This window comes from Monodon monoceros, unplaced genomic scaffold (genome assembly GCF_005190385.1).
Source record: "Monodon monoceros isolate NGI ecotype Baffin Bay Population unplaced genomic scaffold, NGI_Narwhal_1 Super_Scaffold_1, whole genome shotgun sequence".
NCBI lineage: Eukaryota > Metazoa > Chordata > Mammalia > Artiodactyla > Monodontidae > Monodon > Monodon monoceros.
This window is the reverse complement of record NW_021703765.1, coordinates 13,301,735-13,326,159: the sequence shown is the minus strand read 5'-3', so window position 1 is coordinate 13,326,159 and position 24,425 is coordinate 13,301,735. Positions and strand designations below refer to the sequence as shown.

The following is a 24,425-nucleotide window of genomic DNA, read 5'->3' as shown; positions in this document are numbered from 1 at the left end:
CATACCACAAGGAATGAACCTCTAATGGTAGAGCCAAGGACACTGCAGGCCAGCAGAGTGAAAGTGCATTAGCGGGTCCTGTGGTATGCTGATGGCGCCCCATCAGAAGGAAAGGCTGGACGGCTGGGGTGCGCATCGAGTGACTCCTGGAGCACGACAGGAGTTGAACAGGATGTTATGTTCTATCAGGGCTGATTCAAGGCTTACCTCTGAACTGCAGAGACCTCGGTCTATCATTTCACCTCATTTAGTCTCAGGTTTTCCCGACTATAAAATGGGAACAAATTTACTCGGGAGGTGGTAAGCTTCTGACACCGGGAAGTGTTCATGGCAAAAGGTAAAACTTGTCATGAGGGAGGTTCCAGAAAAGGATCCTGCGGTCAGGAGGGCAGCAAACCTGATGTTGGTTACTCCCAACATTCAGAATGGGGAGTTCATAGAACAGGCTAGAGATGAACAATGTTTATTAAAAAAAACTTAATACCAGAGCCAAAAAATATTGCTAATGACCTTGATACTATCTGGTTAAAAACTCTGAATGAACTCTGGGCAGTCTGGTTTTTGATCTCCAAAACAGGATCCATAATTAGGCCCCCTTCCTCTCTGGCTTGTCCTACATTCGAAAAGCATTGGCTATTCTACTAAAGTGGACTTCCCTCAAAATAACCTCACTATTCTCTACTTCCACATAATTTCAGCAGCTACTCTTTGCACTATAATCTCCGGATGAATTTCTGGTATAGACACAAAATAGCCACAATAAGGTAAATTACAACTCTATTGTGACCAGGTCACAGAGTGACTGAAATTAAAATTCTAAAATTTTTAGCATTTCATTTTTAATATTATGTTCATTGAAGACGCTTATTGTCAGTATATTTTGTTTCTGATAGCAATTACTTTTTATCGGTACTTCCCAATAATGCAAAGTTTTGAAAGATCACTGTATTATAATGAACTGATGTACCAATGCTACTACTGAGTTTCCATCCTGGTTCTGCCACTTGACAGCATAATCTAGAGCAAGCTGCTGGACCTCTCCGTGCCTCAGTTTGGTCATCCAAAAAATGGGGACAAAAACCTACTTCTAAATTATTGTAAGAATTACATTGGGTGACTATGTAGAGTTTTACAAGATGCTTTGGATTTAGTGACTGCCAAGTACATATCAGCAATTTTTTTTCACTTATAAAATTGTGAGACCAATTTAAAGATATTTAATACTTAAAATTTTGCAACCTCCATACTTAAAAACTGGCAGGTCTTCCCTCTTACAGCACGGCGGCTACCACCACCACTTGCTTTCTTTCTGCCAACGTACTGAACTCCCATTACTCAAAAGTTAGTTATGAACGTCAGCCCACCTAAAATTCTCTGAAGGAGGAAAAGCTCCTTCTCCATAACCCAGAGGAAGTGGACTTGTTTTCTGAGAAAATGCAACAGGCCAGAGCCCAGGACAGCAGATTCTAGCTGAGATTGTATTGGTAAACAAACATCAAGAAAGGAAAATTAAAGCTGCTTTACTCCCCAAAGTATTTTCCTAATCTATCTTAATAAGCATAGTTTCATTCTGTTTACTCACAACCATTTTTCATACATTACTAAATGAATTTTGTCTGATTAAGTTAATTTTAGAAACATAAAAACTAATTTCAGGTTTCTACTTCTGTTTTTACCCATTTGGACTCTGAGTATATTTTGGTTCCCGAAAACCTAACCCAACATCTTACCTTAAAACCAAAGGCAAAACTACATGGCAATGTGCCCCGACACTATCTCCTTGCAACCACTGCTCAACACCACATTAAGAAAAGAATCAATCAAGATAGTCAATATGTCTTTTGAATAGTAGACAAATATAAACAAAGTCAAAGGCGGTAACTAACATGACACTTCTGATTACAGATACAAGATTTAGCTGTCAAGATGCAGTGGCCCCAACAAGGAAAGGAAACTTTCTGATGCTACAGCCCTTAATCAACCAGTACCACCAAGATACCATATCCAAAAAACAGTGTGGGAAATACAAAAAAGCATTAGATCTCTGCAGTCCTCAAGGAGATTAAAAACTAGTTAGAGATGTAACAGTTCACACTAACATTTACTGGTGAAAAAAGTAATAAGCTAGGTCCCTGCAGTGCAAAGATGAATAATAGGTGGGCTCAGCCCTCAGCCCTGATCTGCCCTCGGTCAGCAGCTGGCTGTCCCCAGGACCTACATTAAGGTCTGCGAGACAGAGGAGGCAGCAAAGGCCACTTTCAGCTGCGATTATCAGGGATTCAGTGATGGGATCTGAGCAGGGAATTAAAGAAAGAGTTATGATTTGAATAGAAGGGCAGAGGAAGAGGGAGCAGGCTGGCCGGTCCCGAGCACATCTAGGGGCTGGTGAGTGAACCGGCTTAGATGAGGAGAGGGTCTTCCAACCAGGTTCCCAATACTCCAGGCAGGGTCCCATAGGGAGCACTTCTCATGCATGGTCCGTAAAGCATTTCAAATCTTTAAGAAATCATAACCAATTTAGGAGCAATAAATAGAAATCAAGCTACACGATAACGTGAAGTCACATACCACTTTTAGTTTTCGATACATGCAAGTCTCCTCTGCTCCAGATAATTTTTTTCTTTGTTCCTACCATTCTTTTTACCTATGTCCTTTCACAGCCAGCCCTCGAGAGGTTCTCTCTGGGTAACACGGTTCAAAACTCAGACTCATAATGACCACCTGGATGTGCATTACTCTCGAAAGAACAGCTCTGACCTCGCTACTAAATGCATTTCCAAAGTGAGCTCTTGATTTCTCCCAAATCTGGTCCTTCCTCCACAATTTTATATTTGTTACCACTATTCACCCAGTAGCTCAGATGTGAAAACCTGTTTACTTCTCACCTCTCATTCAATCGGTCTCCAAAATTCTAACTTTGTCTCAGAAACACTTCTTGCTTTCATTCACCCTTTCCATTCCTGTGGCCTCCCCTGGAGTCCAAGTCTTCCCCACATCTTCTCTGGACCCCAGCTGGCCTCCCCACCTTTGTCCTTTCCTGCCCCGATCCATACCGACTGCTGGCAGGTTAAGCTTCTGAAAGCACAGCTTCACATCCACATCCTTTCCTGCCCCTACACCATCAACGGCTTCCTGCAAAATAAATGCCAAAGTCCCCCTCCCGCCCACCATTCTAATCCTTTTCCTACAAGTCCTGCTCACATGCTCCAGGCTTCAGGCAGAAAGCATTTTTTGTTGTCCAGAAGACAAGATCCACCCTCCCTTACCACCTTGCTGCTGCAGAAATGCCACTCCAGATGTCCGGATGACTACCTACCCTTCCAGGGCATTGGCAAATGCTACTTCTTCCATGAAGCCATTCTAAACCCTCTAGCAGGAAGTCATCTTTCCCCCTCTGAACTCCAAAGCCACTTCATCCAACACCACCTGGCACTTGAGTTCCTTGTGTCCATGTGTTCTTATTCCTACAGAGGTAACCTCCTAAAGGAGCATCTCTATATAAAAATAATCAAACCAACGTGCTAAATTAGCACTTTCTTACAAGGAAGCGTTGTGTCAAGAGTTATGGAAGACACAAGGCCATCAGCTGACAGCTTAGTAGGGAATTATGCTCAATCCATGCAAAAATAAAGCAATAATATCACGAACTCTTTTTAATCATCATGTACAAATGTCTGTCGAAGTCATAAAAATACAGGATATCTCAGACAAAGTGAGTCTCCTTAACAGAATGAAAAATCTGAGGCAGCACACTGCAGTGGCTTATACCATAAACTCTGGAGCCCTTCATGGCTGGGTTCTAATCCCAGCTCTGGCATTACTTATTTTGTGATCTTGGGCAAATCATTTAGCCTCTCTGTGCCTCAAGTTCTTGTAAATGGAGAAACCAAAATAGAGATACTAGTAGTACCTTCCCCTGAAGACTACTGTGATAATGACGCACTTACTGTATGCAAAACACTTAGAGCCTGGGACATAGTGTCATCCATATTAGCTGCTCTTATTCTTATTCTTGTGCAAATGTTTTATCTGGGGAAAAAAAACACAGAAGGATCCGACATTTGGTAGTTAAGATGCCAGCAGGATTTTTTCTAGAAAGAGAGACTTTACCATCTTAAAATCCTGAGGCCAGATTTGTTCTATTTGCTGACAGGGAGTCTTTGACAGGTAAGGTAAAATTCACCGGGGGTGGCTCTTTGTACAATGGACTGAACGCTGTGCAAATGGGGCAGGCACCGAGACCACTGACTCAAACACAAAGCTTTCAGCCAACGAAGGGCTCACCCACAATCAGCCACTGTCTCCCACAAACAACCCCTCTGTTGTCATCCAGATGAGTGCCAAATGAAACCGTTTGACTTACGAGTTGCGGGCAGTGGCTCTGCGTTGACACAACCACAAACCCAATTAACTGCTGCAAAGGAAATCTTGCACTAGGCATTGAATTTGGTCTGAGAAGCAAGCTTTGGGGTTCAGCTTTTTAAGGGACACTAATCCACATCATTCAGCTGGACTAAGCATATAGGAGTCTGGTTCAAAGCCCATCACATCATATACAGTGATTTATTTGTTAATGGTGTGGGGAACAGCTGTGACTGTAGGGTATCAACATCTGTCATTTTCCCCCCAAAATATGAAAACGCATTAAACATAAATTACCACAGATATCTCAACCTGAACTTGCATTGCAGACTCATATTCATACACAGTGAAACGAGAACCGCTGGGACATTCGATGTTTTATTAACTTTTTACTAAAAGCATTTATAGCTCAGAGCTGCCTGTTATTCACAGGTCAGAATTATTAAAGTGGTGGAACAGCAAATTCACATTTATCATCCTCTTATTTCCTGATAAATTTTAGAAATTAAAAGAATTATAGCGATAAGACTGATGCTACCTACATGAGAACAAACAAATAAACAAACTCTCTCTTTTGCTGTGGTTAGAATGTCTGATTTTACTCACTGCCTGGAATACTGGGCATGGCTGCTTCAGCAAAGTCCCTTCTTTCCAAGCATCAGGGAAGGTTAGGGAAGGTAGACTGACTGCCAAAATACGTACCCCCAAATCTCACTGGCCTAACGCATGTGGTTTAATTTCTTCACGTTGCATCTCAATGCAACTTGGTAAGGAAGGCTCTGCTCCACAAGGTCATTCAGGACCAGGGGTCCTTCCACCCTGTGACTCCATCATACCCCAGGGCTTCATAGTTCTCCCCGGCACCCCCCTGCAGCTGGCCAGCAGACCAGAAAGAGAGCAGATATGCAAAAGGACCCCCACTCTTAACTGCCTCTCATTTCCACACACATCCTTTCGTGAGAACCAATCTCATGGCTCCACCTAGATACAGAAAGTAGTCCAATACAGTGGTTGTCAACTGGGGGCAATTTTGACTCTCAAGAGGCAGGTGGCAATGTCTGGAGACATCTCTGATTGTTACAGCTGGGTAACTGGCATCTAGTGGGTAGAGTCCAGGGAAGCTCCTAAACGTCCCCCAGTGCACAGGACAGTCTCCCCACAACAAAAAATTAACCAGCCCCAAATGGCAATATTGCCGAGACTTTGGTAAGCATCTAGCCAGTCTCCACATTCGCACATACGTCAGTGCTCAGATCCACCACCATTTCCCACTACCATACACTCTAATCAATCCCAGCAAATCCACGTATCGATAGTCCGTTCGTTCATTTGCTTGTTCGTTCCTCCATTCATTCATCCAAGCTCCAAGCTCCTAAACAAGACAAGGTCTTACAAATCAAAGACTTCACAGTGGAGCAGGGGAGGCAAGCATATGTAGGATTATCAGACATGGGGGGAAGTGGGATTTAAAAGAACAAATGGAAGGGCAATGAATTCCGGCTGAGAGAGTTGGAGGAGAAGCCATAGGGAAAGTGGAATAGGAAAGACATCTCGAAGGAAGCATATACTCATGGCTTTCCATCGAAATGTTGTGGGGTTTTTTTTGCAGGGCGGTGGAGAAGAAAAAGGTGGTTCCAGGAAAAGGAAACTGTACAAACAAAGGAATAACAATATGAAAGGATATGATTTATTCCCTTTTTGTTTAGGGGAAGAAATAGGAACTAGGGGAGGAGGGGTAGTAAAAAACGCTATTTGGTTCAAACATTTTTTTAGCAGTGTATTCATGAAAGTCTTAAGCTCCCAGCCACACACACTGGCTTTCAGTCAAGTGGCCCTTTGAGAAACAATTCATACCACCAGGCTTCATAGAAACTTGTTAGCACAGGGCAAAGCCCAGGTAATAGCTGGAAATCTCACTGCAAATTTCCCAACAGGACCTGCCACAGAGTCTTTCAAACCATGCTACCTCAAAGCCAACATGAAACTGATTCAGGCAGATGGTTGACCAAATGCATCCATCTTTGTTCCCCAAAGACAGGACAGCGCAGAAGTCACATCTCTTCCTAAATTATGTTACACTGAACCTGTTGGGTTAAAAAAGAAAAGCTTTTGCTTCTTCCGATCTTTAATTCCAGTTGTGAATGTAGCTCCCAGGCTGTGGTTAAGAGCACAGACTGCCCGGGTTCATATCCTGGCTCTGGAATAAATTCACTGTGTGACCTTGAAGAAGTTACCTAAGTTTCCAGGATCTACTGCCTCCCGGATAATGTGCTTAAAGCTCTTAGCACTGAACCTGAAGCATATAATAAACACTATCTCTATCTTTGCACCATAGCCATCTCCTCTGCCCCCCAAAATTGTCTTTCGGTTGTCATAAAATACATTGTGGAATCTGACATAGTTGGGAAGGGAAGTATCTGATGAACTTTCATGTTGTTTTGTAGAATATTACTAATAGCGACTTCAGTTTGCTTGGGCCAGATGCTATTAATTACAAACCAATATCCCCATGTAAACAACGGTGGTTCTTAATTTTGAAGCTAAAATTAAAATTTTTAAAATACCATACTCCGACACAATTATTTACCCCCATCATTCTCTTTACTCACGCTTCCTCCCTCCAATTATTGCCTCTCTCTCTAACTCTTATTTTCACTGTGATCAGCTTCGGGAAAACTATGTATCTAGTTGTTAAGTACTATAGATTATATCGAACGACACTAATCACCTAGCACTAAAAAGCCTCATAAAAGGAAGAAATTTGTTTCTTTACAAGTCGGAATCTCGAAGAAGTTAAAACGAGGGAAGCAGCCTCCAGAACCCGGAGAAGAGTCAGCCTGTTCCGAACTGCTTCCTCCTATGGTGAGGGGGAGACATCTAGGGTCTCAGGCTAAGTCAAGTCCCATCCACCTTTACGAAAAGTGGAAACAAAATTGCATGGCAAAGCCTTCTGCAGTAAGTCAAGAACAAGGAATAAAACAAAAGTCAAGCCAACCAGAAGAACTAGGCTGAATCACGCTTAGGCTTCAAAATTGATTATCACTGCCCTCCTAATTTACAAGGAATTCTAAATTGTCTGGACAGTGTCTCCTTCAATTTCCATTGCAGACTGGACTTGATCCCAAGAGAATGTTATTTTAAGGAGCACATTAAAGAGAGGGTTCGGCATCTGCATGGACAGATTTCAACAAGTAAGGTATAATAATAAGTCTGGAGTGAAGTCTGTCGTGTTCTTTTTAACTTCTTAGTAAAGACATTTTTCCTTGTACGTCAATGAACTCCTCGTAGGGAAGTATGACCGCCCTGAGGTGCAATTCTCAAAAACTTTATTTTGATATAAACTCAAGGCGTATGAACAATAAATTTTTGATAGCTCTGACTCCACTGTTGGGAAAAAAAAAAAAAAGTAAACTATGGACTCTGCAAAGAAACACTCTCTTTGAACTAATATTTAGTATTTTGTGTATAGAAATAAAGGCAGTTTAGTAAATCAATTCTGTTTACCCGAAAGATTCCCCTTCCGTAGATAAGCTATTTACCTTCTTAGGTGAAGTAAGAACCCATGAAGAAATCTGGCTTGTCAGGAACATAAAAGAATATGATTTCTCAGCGTACATAATGATGACATGGGAATCTGATGCGAAGGGTGATGTAAATGTCTGGCAGTTGCCCTCAGGTGCTCTGTGCATAAGATTTAGAGAACTGGCAACCAGCAAACTAATTACTGTTTCTGGCAACTTGCTGCGGGTCCTACCATCCCTGGATAAACAGTTAACACTTCTCAGGAAGAAACAGAAGACAAAAGATTACCATTTGAAGCCTCAGCTAAAGACTAGAAAAATCTGTGGCTTATCTAAGAGCCTTATAGGTTGCCATCCGTGTTAATAACGAAGGTTCAGGAGGAGGGAACGCTGGCAACTGGGAGCCCGGCTCTGGACATCTCCACCCAGCAGTACGGAGCCAGGCCTGGTCCCCTTCCCAGCCCCCACTTGGAATTAACAGACTCATCAGGAAATCCCTCCCACACCTTTGGGAGGAAAGCACTGAGCACTGTGTACACAAGCGCCCCCATCACAGCCCACGCTACCGTCACGTTTACAACACGGGCACGTTCCAGAAACATCCTAGCTGCAACCAAAAGACAAGGCAACCCATCTGCTGGTGTCGTGTGGTTTCACCGAGAAGAAAAAAACACAAGTCGAGAAGGGCCTAAGCTCCTACATAAATACACTTCGGATATCAGCACAACAAGGAATCTGCTCGCAACAAGAGCAGACCTGGGTTTACACACTTTCAAATTAGGTATCAAAGGCCCAGGCTCAAATCCAGCCTGAACTGGAACCCAGCTCTCAAAGCTATTTCTGAAGATTAAATTGATTCCAGCCTTCCTTCAACAAATATTTACTGAATGTCTACTATGTACCAAGTTCCATTCAACAGCCCTACCAGGCATAGCAAATACCACTGTCTAGGGGAAACTTTTTAAAGACTCCATTAACTTTATATTTTGCACTGTACAGTCCAGTTTTTGTGCCTTTATTAAAGAGCTCTCTTCTTTAAAATAATATTAATACTAATAAAGATTCCAACCAAAAAGCAGATTCAAATATAGACTGACAGCTACACAGCCTTCTCCAGTCTTATCCTGCCCCATTCTCTCCTGCCTCCTGTCTTACGATGGCTGTGTCTCTAACGATGTGAAATGTCTACAAAGCCTGCTTCAGGATGCGAACAACAATCATAGAACAAGGACAGGACCCCTAAGTAGGGTGACCAACTGGTCCCAGGTTTCCTGGGACTGCTCTGGTTTTAAAATGGCAAGTCCCTCAACTCAGGTACCCTCTTAGGCCTGGACAAGCTGAGTCAGTGGGTCACCCTACCCCCAAGAAACCAGACCTCAGCAAAGGGAGGTACATTACTTCACTTGCCTGAGGGAAATGAGGCCCTAGGAGAAAGGCGCCTGGTGCCCTTTAAGGAAGGCCTGGGTTGCCCATGGGCTGTCCTAGAACCTCACAGTTTCCTCCAGCTTCCTCCTGAGAAGGCCTATCCTTTTAAAATGCCACACCATTTAAGCTTTACAAAGACCGTCCAATGACAAGACTCCAATGACACGACATACAGAAGAAATCTTCACATAAATGCCGAAGGCTGGAGTTATTTGGATGTGGGTATTTCCTTGGCTAGTTTAAGAGCTCCTTCAGTTTAGACCATAACTATTCACCCCAAGATTTCCAGAATCCAGCACCAAGACTGGTGGATGGTAAATACTACATAAAATGGACGATAATAGTAGCTGCCATTACGCAGGGCTTGTGATGTGAGGACAACACACTAAGCACCTTATAGAAATGATCTCACACTCACAATAACTCAGTGAGGTTGATTGACCTCCATTTTCCAGAGGAAGAAACCAAGGCTCAGTCAGACCTTATTTACTCAAGGTCATTATGACAGAGCTCATGTCTGAACCCAACCCATCTTGCTTCAAAAGTTCCATGTTTTCAACCATTCAATTGAATTAGGTTCAAGTAAGGTGAGCATATATCGTAAGGCATCAAGAACTGAGAGAGGAGAGTATCAGATAACATTTCTTTGATTCTCTCCACTTTTAGTGTTGCCATTGCAAGAAAAAAAGGCAGAAGCCAAATCAATTATGAGTTAAGCTCGTACATTAAGCTAAGGCAAGGTAGGGACTGTAGTTAGAATTGGGCAGAATTGTGCCTGGCAAACAGTAGGCACTCAATATTTGAATAAATGTAATGAATACAACTGCATACCTAATATGAGGTTTAAGTTATTGATGCTCAGCGTTTCAAAGGCTATTTTACCCACCACCATAGGTGAATAGATGAACTCCTACCTGAAGCTTCTGAAGGGTTAGCGTGATGGGGCAGGAATACATGGACAGGTACTTACCCCAGTTAAGGATGGCTGGCACTCTACCTGCATGGTAGAGATCTACCCTCCTGCTCTCCAACCACTTTCAGTTTCATTTAACCTGAAAGGAAGCAATCTGCAAACCTACAGAGCGACACAACTGCAAAAGAACATCACACCAAATACTTTGTTTTTGAGACATTTATATCTCAGCTCCATTCATTACCCGTCAAACTGAGAACATTATTTTAATGTTAATATATTCCTGGCCATTTTCTCCAAGCAGTTGAACACACTTTCTCTTTCATAATAACACTATCCATAATGATCGAGCATTCCGAGGGCTAAAGAAGACTTTCTGTCATGTGAATTATTCCAAAATCGAAAGAAGTGAGGTAAACCAGACGTCCCTCCCAAAGGCATTTATGGCCAGAAGTTAATTAGGAAGGGAGAGGTGGTAGCCATTTGTGGGAAACTGTCACCCACTCATGTCAAACCCAAACAGCACCATCTGCTCCCTGAGTTTGTTGGCTGGCCTGGTGGAGTGTAGAGATGCTGCTTACTGTATGTCCCCAAGAGGGTTTTTTTGTTTGCTTTGTTATTGTTTTGGAAGAATCAGCCCAATTCAAGTTGAAAAACAGGCCACCAGTGACAATTCATTTTGTTAGAATGATGACCCTCTATGAGAATGTGCACCTCCCAACCACTGGTGCGCACACTGCAGCCTGGCAACTCTAATCTGATTCGACATTACTCATTATTAATGCAAGTAGGGGAAGCTCTTAAAAATAATCTTCTCTCTTCTTAACTTCAATTCTACAGGCCCAAAGCATACATAATTCCCTTACCACAGTAAGTCAAAATCATTTCTGTGTTATCAATGATGGAGTATGTACGGAGCCCTTAATTTGTACAAACGTGGTAGGGAATACAAAATAAGGTCAAACCTCATCCAGTCTTCATCTTTAAGGAACCTGCAAGAGAACCGAGATCCTGCTGTTTTCATCTCTACATCTACCAGCCTGCAGGCCCCTTGGAAAGAACTGTACGCCTTACCCTCTCCCCAGGCTGAGCAATGACTTGTGATATGTGGCTTGATGACAAAAGAAACCCTGGGACATCTTGTCAACACACCTCCTGTTACATGAACTAGCTTTAGTGGGTTTCTATTCTTTGCAATTAAACAGAAAGAAAAAGACACTTCAATCTTAGGTGATAATACAGGACAATCTATGATAAGTGCCCTTTGTTGAACGAATGTTGAGTGAAATGAGAGAGGTAATTTTGACAGAGAACTGTGGAGGCGTCGAGGATTGCTATGAACTAAAATGACGGAGTTAAGTTTTTTAGGAGAGTTAAGAGCTGAGTCACACCTTTAATGATGGGGTATCATGAGGCACAGGAGACTGTAGGCCACAGAATATTCCAGGATTAAGAAATAGGGCCATGCAAAGCATTTTGGGGGACTAGTGGGCTAACCATCCCAGCTAATGTTGTGTTTTAAAGTCATGCAGAGCAAAAGTCAAAGTTGGACGGGAAGCTGGGGCTGGGAAAGCCAGGAATGAGAGAAATAAGGTTCTCAGCTAAGATGTGGCAGTGGGGATGGAAATCAAGGAAGATGTGGGAACTGTCACTAAAGATGCTCAGTTCACTATTTACAATAGCCAGGACACGGAAACAACCGAAGTGTCCATCGACAGATGAATGGAGAAAGAAGATGTGGCATGTATACACAATGGAGTATTATTCAGCCATGAAAAGGAACGAAACTGAGTTATTTGTAGTGAGGTGGATGGACCTAGAGTCTATCATACAGAGTGAAGTAAGTCAGAAAAACAAATACCGCATACTAACACATATATATGGAATCTTAAAAAAAAAAATGGTTCTGAAGAACCTAGGGGCAGGACAGGAATAAAGACGCAGACATAGAGGACGGACTTGAGGACACGGGGAGGGGGAAGGGTAAGCTGGGATGAAGTGAGAGAGCGGCATGGACATATATACACTACCAAATGTAAAACAGATAGCTAGTGGGAAGCAGCCGCATAGCACAGGGAGATCAGTTCGGTGCTTTGTGTTCACCTAGAAGGGTGGGATAGGGAGGGTGGGAGGGAGGGGACATGGGGATATATGTATACATATAGCTGATTCACTCTGTTATACAGCAGAAACTAATGCACCATTGTAAAGCAATTATACCCCAATAAAGATGTTAAAAGAAATAAAAAATTTAAAAAATGAAGATGATCAGTTAATCTGTTAATAAGCGGAACACCAACGTGAATAATAATGGCCCCTATTTCCACAGTATCTATTTCCACAGTATCTCTCAAAGCTTTTACCAAAATCTCATCAGTTCTTGAAGAACCTCAGTGAGGAGCACATTACATGTGATTATCTGGACTTATTAATGGAAAGTGAGGCAGAAAAGTTACACTTCCTTGACAGGTAGGAGTAAGATGGGGATGGGGGAGCAGAAAGAGAAAACACAAGCACAGAATACTGCGTTCGGAGACTCCATTTCCTCACGACTTCTTCTCCACCAGCAGCACATCTGCATTTGATCAATCCCTTCCCTGGGGAAGTCTGCTCCCCCAGGAAGCCTATGTGATGTTACAATAATAACCTTTACCATGCAGGATGTTGCAATGAGTTTCATCCATGCAGGAATTAATAAATCAAGTGGTGAATAAGGCATCCTTTCCTACTCAGCCCCTTGACTCCCAGCAGCTCACAGGTACCACACCCACCCCCCCCCCCACACACACACACACACACAACTCCACAAGGAATGTGCTCCAAGGCCTGCGCAGCCACATCAGGTCTCCAGCAGGAAATCCCAGGCCTCAAGAGCTACCCAAAGGAAATGCAAATCACATATACACTACTTGAGGCCTCCCTCCTGAACTCTCACAATGACAGTAAGTCAACTGGAAATAGAAAATCCTTAACCATAAAACAAGTACTTGTTTTATCCTGGAACATACAGTGTAGCTCCCAAAGCCCTGAGGGAAGGATCAGGAAAACCAACACGTTCCTTCCTTCCGGCTTCCACGACATTGCAACCACGTCATTGCGACCGGCAGTGCCAGGAACCACGTTCCCTCCACAGGGGTCTTCTACCTAGATGGCCAACTTCACTATGAAAGTAAAACGGTAGGAACTCAGAGGCCCAACAAAATCTAGGCATGTATTTTGGAGCTTCCCAAAGGTATTTCAAGACCAGTCCCTCCGGGCTTAATTTTCTCCCTCTCTCAGTCTGCATCTTGCCCTGAATTAGTACCTGGAGGTCTTGGATGGGCTGCATCTGATCTCTCTGCCGGTTTCTCAGCTGCTCATCTCCACCTCAGAACTCCTACGGGTGCAATACTTTGTCACTCAAGGAAAGCTGGACTAGGGGGCAGCCTCTGGACTCTTAGGCCAACACTGAGGTCCTCTGGTCACTGACTCACGAGCTAGCAGTCAGTTTACCATATCACCTGCCTACGGAGAGCTGTCTGTAAAAACGACTTAACAAGGTGATTACTGACCCAGAAGCCATACTCTTGTTCAATTCCATACTTATGCTAAAGGTATATATCAAATCCTAGATGTTCTAATCCATGCACGCATTTATCACAACTAAGATTATTTGTGTGACCAGCACTCTGCACAGCAAAATCTCTCAACGAGCCACCAGCCGCTTAATCCACAGCCCCTCACAATGACTATGCACAGAACCCAACTATTTTTAGGGAGGGTGCAGAAAGGGAGGCTTTAAAACTTACCACCCTCATAGCCGCCATGGTTGCTGATGAAAGTTTGAATGCCCCAGAACTCTCAGGTGTTCTATTCACCCTATGACCAGAAAATACCTCTTGTCCAAATTCCTTTTTCTAATATCAAAGCAATAGGAGGATGATCCAGACTGCCCCACACATCCCCTGCCCCCTCTAGGTCTTATCTGCCATACTGGCTGAGGGAGGCCACATCCTGGATGACGCTAGGCCCACCGTTGCTCTTTTTCTACCCTTGGCTGCTCAAACAAACTCAGGAAGTCTTAGACAAGAGGCAGACAACAAGGGAGAGGAAGTGTGTAAGCAACCCCTCTCTATTATATAATGCTAAGCACAGAACCTCCTAGAACCAGCCTTGGAAACATCTCCTGGCCTATCACGTCAGAACAAAGAACTACTCAAAACAGGCAAAAAGAGAAAATAATTATCATTTTTTATTTGATGACCGGTGTGCGGTCATATTAGCAAATATAATAGCAACATACTAGTAAAGAACAGGTTGGAGTACGACCAGATTCTTTAAGCGACGTATCATTTGTTCATTCAATCCATACTCGTATAACACTCAATGTGCTAAGCTAGACCCCATAGGAACACACTAGGCCACATCACTTGTGGAAGGTCATTAGTGCTACTCACCTATATCCGGTTTTCCCTTTTTCAGTACAAGAAATATCAGATTGTCGTTAAACGGGGTCATAGGACTAGTCTGGTGAAGCAACATAAGTCACTTCAGGGTCAGATCATGTCATTTTGGAGCAAGATCCTCTGGAGCTTCCTCTCCCATGCTGCAGTGATCTTGTGACCTTGATCTGCAGTGATCTTGTGACCTTGATCACACGTCAAGATCACACCCCCACCAATTTGGGTCGTTGCATGACTAAGATGAGCAGGGCCCACCTGCTGACTGTGTTGGACACACAGTGTGGGAAAGAAAGAAACCGGGCCACTGAGACCCGGAGGTTATTTGTTATGGCAGAATAACCTAACCTATCTTGCTGATACATCACTGCTTAAAAAAGAGAGAGATCTGCAAACGTCCCCCTCCCATCTGTTTTCTAATTCAGAAAAGCAGAATTTATTTCAAAATTCAAGGGCAGCAGGGCCTGAATAATGCCTTGAAATGTAGAGGGTGCCAACAGGATAGACAGATCTAAACAACTCTGAGAGAATAAGGAATGAAAACAGAATAACCTCTCGACAATGGCGAAATCTACCCATTCATGTGGAATTCAGCTGCGGAGTTTAAAGACTGAAGAGAAGGTCGCCTTCTGACAACAGGTGCAGACATTGGTGAAGCAGTGAGCACCCTAATGAAAGAGGCGTTCAAGTGGAGGCGGGATGATCATAGGCTGCCTCCTCAGAAGCCCAGTACCCCCTCTTTGCTCCCCTCTCTCTAGCGCCCACTGCACCTAATTAGTCAGGTCTTCATTTCTCCATCCCCCCAGAAGCTCTGGAAGGTGGTTCGCCTTTGTGTCTCCACACTCCGCCCCAGCCTGCCCCTTGGCAGCTGTCAGAGAGCCCAGTGCCTATCAGGTGCTCCATAAACATCTGCCAAATGAATTAAATGAACATGTAGAAAGGACTCAGCTCTGGCGGAAAAAGTCGGCCTCATCACCTCTAGGGCTCCTCCAACCTCAAACTAAAACACACTACTGCCGACATCTGGGAGTGGGGAGCATCCACCTAAAAGAACAAATTAAACATCAGTACAACACTTGATTAGGATTTATTACTAGACACAACTGAAAACCACATTGAAAGCTAACCCTGCGCTACGGCTATCTTTGTTCTTGGACATGCATTTACATGTTCAGACAGCTGTTTTCCCATGTGGAATTTTGTGGGTGAGGTATTTATTTTTTCTATTTAAAACACACACACACACACACACACACACACACCCTTTGTTTCTATTGCATTATTACACTCCCTATTATCCCATCACGTAGCTTCCCCTCTTGCAGGAACACAGCACACACCCTGCATTACTGCTGACATAAAAACCACTTGTCAAAATACCTCTACCTTAGCCCCACTACAAGGCTGATCTTTCCAAAGCACTGGTCTTTGTTTCAGCTGGGACAGGTTGATAACTCATCTACTTTTCCTAGTGATACTTGAATGCTGAGTCGAAGAATAAATGCCAGCATCACTGATGTTTTGTTAAAAGTCACGTTTCCAAACAAAACTACCCTAGAGGGGAATGACAAATCTTTCAAGTTTTTAAATTTTATTTTTTAAGGGATTTGGGGGAAAAAATGGTGAAGGGAGAATCTGCCCCGGATACCATGCTGTTGCTATAGTGCAAGAGACAGCACACTGGCCTCTGGTCCTCAGCCATCCCTTCTTCCTGCAAAATAAAACTTGAGTCTATGTCCATACACATCCTTCTTCCCTGCTTCTCATGTAGGACACCATGACTCTGCGCTCTAGGAGACAACACCAACACCAGGTGTCCTGATCCATCTGAAGGGTAGGCTTTCACTGAGCTTTATCAAGATAACCCCAAACCTGGTTAGTTTGCCATCAAAACAGAACTATCCTTGGAATGAAAAGAATAATAGGCCAGAGTTTTTGGAAAAGAACCAACACCTAAAGATAAAATGCAGACCGAGGGCCTAATGGTTCATGGCTATATAAATGGAAGCTTAACTGAAGCTCCATTTTCTGCTCCCCCAACTGTCCTCCCTCCCACCTCCCAGTAACTTACTTCTGCACTGTCCCTCTTGATATTGCGAACACTATTACAATAAAGGGGGGGGGGACAGTGTTTCATAAGAAGGTGAACAATTAGGACATTTGACCAATACCTTTTCAACAAATGATATCCCACCTACAGACTGAAGCCAAAATGTATTACTACAGATAAGAAAGCAGACACATATCCAAACCCCACATTCAGATACAACTGCCTATGTGTGGATTATATCAAAATTCCCCTCAAAGGGAACCAGGTGGAATTTATACAACCCCAAACGCAGCCTGCCCTCAATGACTTCTTCAAAAGGAAGGTTTCAAGTCTATTGCAATTTCTTTCTTTGAATCAGGAGTTTCAGCAGCCCCTTCTGCTCCGCACAGATAGGAATGGATGGTGTGAGGCAGAAACCACCCAAATAGACCCCCTGCAAACGCCCGTTGACCTAAATGACCCAGAGACACCCAGGAGGCTACCCAGATTAGCGGTGGTTACCTGAATCTGTCACCGAGTCCCTTTCACCCCCTTCTGCGTGATGACATCAAGTGGAAATGGTACGCGTTTGGGAGGCAAGAGGCTGACAAGCAGGAAGCACAACTGAGCCTGAGCTTTGTTCAGCCTGCAGTGAAATACATGCAGTAAGGGTTAGATAGGCGCAGCAGAGAAACCCTAACAACCTCCCGGGCAGAGCAGCGGTGGTGGCGTGGGTGCACTGGGGGGAGGTGGAGGAAGGCGGCGGAGGTGTGGCGGGATGGCGGGCCGCCGAGGGGCGTAACGCTTCCTAATCGTCTCCGCGGGACAAACAACGACCTCCCCGGACTCCTCTGCAGTCTCCCACGCCCCTAAGTTATCCTCTGGTTGTAGAGCCTCCACTGGCAACGGTAATCCCTCAGAAAGAAAGAAAAACGAGAAGGCATAGCATAGCACCGTGGAGCACAAGCAAAATATACTAGGTAAACCCGGTTATGTGGGAACGCGGGGCGCCCAGTCACGCGCCCAAAGAGACACACCAGCGCTGCGTTCGCGAGCATCCTTCTTTCCGTCGCCCCTGTCCGCCACCTCATCAAGTCCCGGTCACACTGTTTTGCCGATTTCTCTACTCTCTCCAAAACCTTGCGGCGCCGCCCCCAGCCTAGGCGGGATTGGGGACCGCCGCCTCCGGAGCAGCGTCCCACGAGTCCAACCTGCTTCGTGCTGCCGCTGCCCTCCCAGGAGCGAGCGCCCCGGACGCGTGGGTGCGCACAAAAGACCCCCAACATCTATCCCTCCACTAAGCCCTCTCCTCCCCGGAGGGGCCCGGGGACCGCAGAGACAACTTCCGGGGGGGCGGAAGCGCTCGACAGAGGCCCTGCCAGGGGCCCATCCCGGGGGGGCGCGCGCGGCGCGGGCACGAGACCGGCTCCCTCGGACAGGAGCTCCAGAGGGCATCCGAGGACTCGGCGGAGCCGCCGACAGCGCCGCTCCCGAGACCCAGCCGCCGGCGCAGCTCTGCCGGCGTTCGGGAGAGACGCAACTCCAGGGGCCCCCTCCCGCGCGCTCCCGGGCTGCCTCGCCGCGCCCCGGGGCTGCCTCGCCGCGCCCCGGGCCCCGCTCCCCGCGACCCCTGCGGCCCCGCCACCCCGCTCTCCACAATCCAAAAGGTGCCCCCTCTACCCGCCAGGCGGCACCTCCCCTTTCCAGCTTCCCTGGTTCCGGGCGCGGCCGCCGCGGGGGCGCAGACATCCCTTCGCGCTCCTCTCGCCGCCTGCGACCCAGGAGGGACAGAGCCGAGAAACCGAAACTCACCGACCTCTCTCCGCCCCGGGCTCCGGCGCTCCCTACAGAAGCGGCGACGGCGGCGGCGGCAGCGGCAGCAGCAGCAGCAGCATCGCCGGGGGGTCCCGGCGCGCCCGTCACCCGCTTGGCCAGACGCGCGCCGAGGGCTGCGGGGTGGGCGCGGGGAGCGCGGCGGCGGCGGCGCCTGCAGCCCCAGCTCCCTGCTCGGACCCTCAGGAGGCGCCCCACCTGCCCGGCCGCCCTCCGCGCTCGCAGTCGAATACCGCCGCCAGGCGCTCGGCTAGGAGCGGGAGCTTTTTGTGTCACCGCCCAGACTCGGGCACCAAAAGGGGTGGGGGCGAGAGGCCGGGCTCCGCTCCCCGCGGCACCGCCCCTCCCCGGCGGCTCCACCTCCCACGCCCCTTCCCTCCCACCTCCCCGCTGGTCCAGGACTTCAGTTTGTCAGTCCCAAATCGCAAAGCACTCACGGGCTGAGGAGCCGCCCACCGTCCCCCGCGCGCTCCCTCGGCCTTGCCTCCAAGTGCCGGACCTCGGCCGGGACCTCGACGTTGTCCCCTCCACGGCGCGCGAGTGGGACCCGAGCTGGAATCAGGTGTGAAAGGAGGCCGAGCTCGGCCGGCAGGAGGGCGGGTCTGAGGTAGGGGCAGAGGCCGGCGGGGACCAGTCTGCAGCTCGTTTCCAGGAACTGCCCTGGGTCCGCGTCACCGCTGGTACTTTCTGGCTGCCCCTAAGAGTTCATGTGGTCCAGGCAGGGCGGGGTCCTGCTTTGGTGGAGGGGAGGATGCGTCCAAAGAAGGCTGAATGACACTCCACCACCTGGTTCCCTAGGATGGGGTGCAGGGAGCAGGAACAGGGAGGGGCCAGTCCTGAGGGTTACATGTCAGTGCGAATCCCCGGGACCTCGGGGCCCACCCTATTCTCCACCCTGAAACCGAACTCCTACCTTAGGGACATGCTTAGAATGTCTAGTTCCTCCGAGGAAATCTAGGCGTGGCTCTTGTGTTAACTGCAGAATAGCAGAATGGAGGAGGGAGGTCGCTGGTAGAGGATGGTGTCCATGCTCTCTGTTGCCTTTTTAAAGGATTTCTTTGCAGAACGGAAACCCAAAAGTCTGTTCTATGACTCTAGTAAAGTGAAGCCTGCCAACTTTCCTGCCAACTTTCCTGGATCTCCAGCACCAGGGTTCAACTGAGTGGTCCCTAGTCATCCAGCAGAGCGGGCAGCCTTTCTGGGCTGCCGGAATGGAGCTGTCTTTATGTCCCTACAGTCTTGTCCACAAGAAAACAACTCCCATTCTAACCTCTCCCAATAGCTCATGTAAATGCTTCTGCCAAGATTATGAGATGGAAACCCTATGAACCACGCTATGTGACCTACTAAAATTCAAAGTGTACTCAAGGGACCCTTCTTGTCCCTCAGATAAAAACCTGTTAATAGTGTTCCCAAATGTGCGGTCACTCAGCACATACAGAAATCAGTCACCAAGAAACATAAAGCTTGATGGGTATCAGGCTTTTCTAGGATCCCAAATAAAATGTTCACCTGGCTGACCCATGTCCTTTTGCTCCCTGAAGTTATATCCTCTATTGTACACCTGGCAGGAAGGAAAGCGATATGTCTGCTTTAAAAGCAGACATATATTCTTGGAGTAGAAAACTTCAGGAGTCTTATTTTCAGGCTCAACTTCAGGAGCCAAAAAAAATTCTTTTCCTTGTTGTTGTTGTTGTTTTAATGAGAAGCTAATAAGAGTATTGAAAACTCTGATATTGACCAGGAGCTTTGTATAGGATGATGAGTTACAACACACCAAGATTTTACTAGAAAAGTTTAGCCTAGAAATATTATTATACAAGAGTGACTTTAAAGACTACGTTGAGGAAGCTACTTTCAGGGATCGCTAATTATTACAAATGTTTAAAATCTTTTTCAGCTGCTTTCCAAACAATTCTTTGGGAGGATTCAAGCATTTAGCATGGTGTTGGGTAAACTCTAACACCCTTAGTCATTCATTCCCCCTGACTGGTATTTTAATTCACAACCACATCACGGGTGTTCTGCCTTCTGTCCAGTCTTGTAAAGCTGTCACACAGAGAAGGTTAATTTAGTGGGGCAGACCGGGATAGGCAGCTCTTAAGATGAGTTGGGGGCCAGCGCCGGGGCAGGCAGCCACGGTTTGAGTCAGGAGAGGCACAGGCAACTACATGTCGAAAAGGACTCTTCAGTGAGACACTTCCAGGATCAAGGCAGTTAGGAGCAGGCAGTGTTGAGAAGCGCACGCTGGCAGGCAGCATGGTCAAAGCTTCAGGAAGGCATCACGCTCCAGACTGAGGCACTGTGCCCATGTGTGGGAGGGAGGGAGACGAGATCAAGGCAGCACCCCAGGTCTTGAAGAACCAGGCTTATCAGGATGGGGCCCCCGGCACTGGGGAGTAAGATAGGATCAGATAGTCCTTAGTTCCTTCAACAAATATTCCTTGAGTGTGGACTCTGTACCTGGACCGTGGCCCTAGAGTTAGGACAAAGAAGGAAACAGACCCACATCCCTACACACACAGAACTTTACATCCTAATGGAGGAAGCCGGGAATACACAAGATAATAAATAAGTGAAAGAAACTGTGTGCTGGGGAGGGTAAGGGAAGGAAAGAGGGGAAAATCAAGCAGGGAGGGGTGTTGTGAAGACTTTGTATTGGATGGAAGCTGAAATTTTAGTTTGGTGGCCAGGGAGGGCCCCCTGAGAAGGTGCCTTTTGAGGGGAGAGCTGAAGAGGGAGAGACTTCCTGCCATCAGACAGGATGTGTGTGAGGGGGAGGGCTCTAATATCCCCACTCCACTCCCCTGGGCTGAGTCAAGGTACTGGGACTGGGTTACAAGGTTAGTCAGACCAGTAACATTTATTGATGCATAGTCACTTGAGGTTGAATGAAAGCTGCTTAAATCCAGGCAGGGATGAGTTCTTATACATCTTTGTACCCACAGCATCAAGCATAGGTATCCCATAAATGTTTATCGAGCTGAACCCTTAAATCTCCTAGAACACGGGGTGGGGCTGAGATAAATGTGACCCCATGATTCCTAGGACTGCCCTTCTATCAGGATGACACTTCCACAAAACAATGTGATAATCTTTTGTTATCACTTTTCGTGACTGTGTTCTTGATCTTCGAGGGCAGAGATTATATTTCAACTTGTTCCCTGAGCACCTAAGATGCTAAGAGGGAGGGAGAGAAGGAGAAAATACAGGAGAGAGGCAGAGTCAGAGGAGAATGAGGATAGGGAAACACACAAACCCTGCCGGGTGCTTAAGACCCCTAAAGATCTTAATCCAGCCCAATAATGAGCATGAGTTTTCTGTTTAACATGTTTGAGTTTTACATATTAAAATTGCATCTTGAAACTGAACTATGGTGATAGTCGTACACTTAAAATAAGTGGATTTTATGGTACATAAATTATACCTAAATAAAGCTGTTTAAAAACATTGAAGTAGGAGCTGCATTTAGACAGCTTTCATGTGCTGTAAATAACCCAGAGGCATATTTAACCAAACACATTATCATCCTTCCTAATAGGTGTTTAAACCAAATAGATTTGTATGAAATAATAGGAAAAAATATATATTGGTCCACGCCCCCAGTTCCTGGCCCAGAGCTCCTAAAACCCTTGTCATTTTCTCAGTGATAAGTACACTAGAAGCATCTTTTATTCTAATATTTGGTCTTTGATGCTGGTTCCTGACATCAAGGTGATAGAAATGTCTTTTGTTCTAATGAGGTCACCCTGGGTGGGCTCCTGGATGGGGGCTGGTCACCAGAAAGACCAAGATCAGAAGCTTGGAATTTTCAGCCCCACTCCATATTCCCCCAAAGAGGGGAGAGAGGCTAGAAGTGCAATTACGGATCAATCGTGTCTCTGTGATGAATCCTCCATAAAAATCCCAAAAGTACAGGGTTCAGAGAGCTTCCAGTTGGTGAGCACGTTGGGGTGCTGGAGAGGGGTGGCCTGCAGAGGGCATGGACGCTCCTCGCCCCTTCCCACATACCTCGCCCTATGCATGTCTTCCATCTGGATGTTCAGCTGTATCCTTTATTGTACCCTTTTATAATAAACTGGTAAACAGTAAGTAAACGGTGTCCCTGAGTTCTGTGAGCTGCTCTAGCAAATTAATCAAACCTACGGCGGGAATCTCTGATTTAGAGCTGACTGGTCAGAAGCACAGGGGACAATCTGGACTTCTGATTGGCATCTGAAGTTGGGGGGTGTGCAGTCCTGTAGGACTGAATCCCTCACCTTTGGGATCTGACATTATCTCCAGGTAACTCCAGTTCTCTGGTGTCAGATCTGAGTTAAATCATAAAGCCGCCCAGCTGCCTTATGGTGTCACAGAGAATTACTTACCTTGGGGAAAAAACCCACACATTTGGTGACCGGAAGTGTCAGAAGTGAAGTATTATATGTGAAAGTAAAGGAGAAACAACCAGGAGAAAGAGTGAATTTTTCTTTCTCAATTTGCAAATTTACTTTTTCCCTTATGTGATTTTTTTGCCACCTTAAAGTACACATAGTCTTTTTAAAAGTGTAAAAAACGGTCTTCAAGTACATATAGTCTAAGATAGTTTACTGTTAGCGATTGCTAAAGATGGTGCACATTGCAAGACTGGTTTTTATTTGGGGGCCCTACGTAAACCAATCTCAACAGACTAATTATTCCAGTAAGGTGTTCTCTAAGTGAGAGAGCTACTATATTTGAAACAGTGTCTAATCTCTTACCTATTTAGAGCCAGGTACTATCTATGGACAATGCAGCCTCATCTGGAACAAAATAACTGAAGTATTCTGGAAACTCCAAAGGATTTCATAAGAACCATACCCAGATTGCTTTTCTAAAAGTGGCGATGGGTTGAACAAAGCCATCTTTTTTCTTAACCTCATCTTTAATACGTACAATACACATTCCAAAACTGTTGGTTAGAATTATGTGGCCACAAGCAGGGATGATAGTCAACAGCTATAGGCACAGGCATCCACCAATCAATTTGGATGATGACCATAAACAAGGTGGCCATTTTGGTGCATCCTGGCTGAGTGTCAGCTTACAGTGTGATGCCATGGTCCTCCGGACACCCTCCTCAGTAGCAGGTATCTGCTGCTTTCTCATCACATTTGTACAGTTTGGGGTTGAGTGAGACCCTCGCTCCCACCAGTAAGTTGCTAGTGTCTTTGCTATAAGCTTGGCGGAAGGAAATCATTATAAACTGAATTCTCTTCCTTGTACAATCAATATGAGACACTGTTCTCACTGACTAATGGGTTGGAGTGGCCACAGCTGATCAGCCAGGAGAGGATTGGAAAGCGTAGCTCCTTTCTTACACCGTTGTGTGTCACCTCCATCTTCTGTCCTATCCTCTCTCCCTACACAGCACGTCCACCTTCTATCACCCGTGCCATTCCTGCTGCCTCCCCTGCCTTTCCTTTCCATCAGCTGTCAGGTTCCTGGCATCCATTGGGCTCCTCCCCTCGCTTGGCCACTACACCTGCTGCTCCGGCAGCCAGTTAGGGCAAAAGTGCAGCTTTGAGAAAAAAGGGAAAAAGAATGAGGATGCTCTATCACCATTTGTCGAGACCCAGGTCTGGATCCAAGGCCTTGTCCTATGGGTCCCCGAAGCTGGCTCCAGACTCTCCAGGATCCATTCTTCTGTACTCCGTCCCTAGCCTTCATCTTACCCAAGTTGACCTGGCACCCCATACCTGCTCCAGGTCCAGACCTGGCTTCACCCACCCTCTTCTTCCCACTGTCTCTGTTCTCAGCCACCTCCTGCCCTAATCATTCAAACTCAAAGGAACCAAACATCTGTTTCTGTGCTTCTGGATCCAGAGGACCAAGTCAGAGCACCCCCTAGTGGTCAGGAGAGGTGGCACCCTTGACATCCCCCA

General features: G+C 46.0%; 1 protein-coding gene across 4 annotated transcripts in view; it reads right to left on the bottom strand.

Moving 5' to 3' along the window:
- The window catches only part of RNF152 (ring finger protein 152), a 73,109-nt gene extending 54,497 nt beyond the window's left edge, over nt 1-18,612 (bottom strand). The window contains exons 1-2 of one of the 4 annotated variants that reach the window (XM_029224553.1): nt 18,506-18,612; nt 17,212-17,335 (exon numbers count right to left, since the gene is read on the bottom strand). The gene's annotated coding sequence lies outside the window, so the exon portion shown is untranslated. Of the gene's footprint in view, nt 1-17,211; nt 17,336-18,501 lie in introns of all 4 variants that reach the window. The other 3 variants (XM_029224564.1, XM_029224557.1, XM_029224574.1) reach the window with 3 other exon arrangements.
- Nucleotides 18,613-24,425: the final 5,813 nt, after the last annotated feature.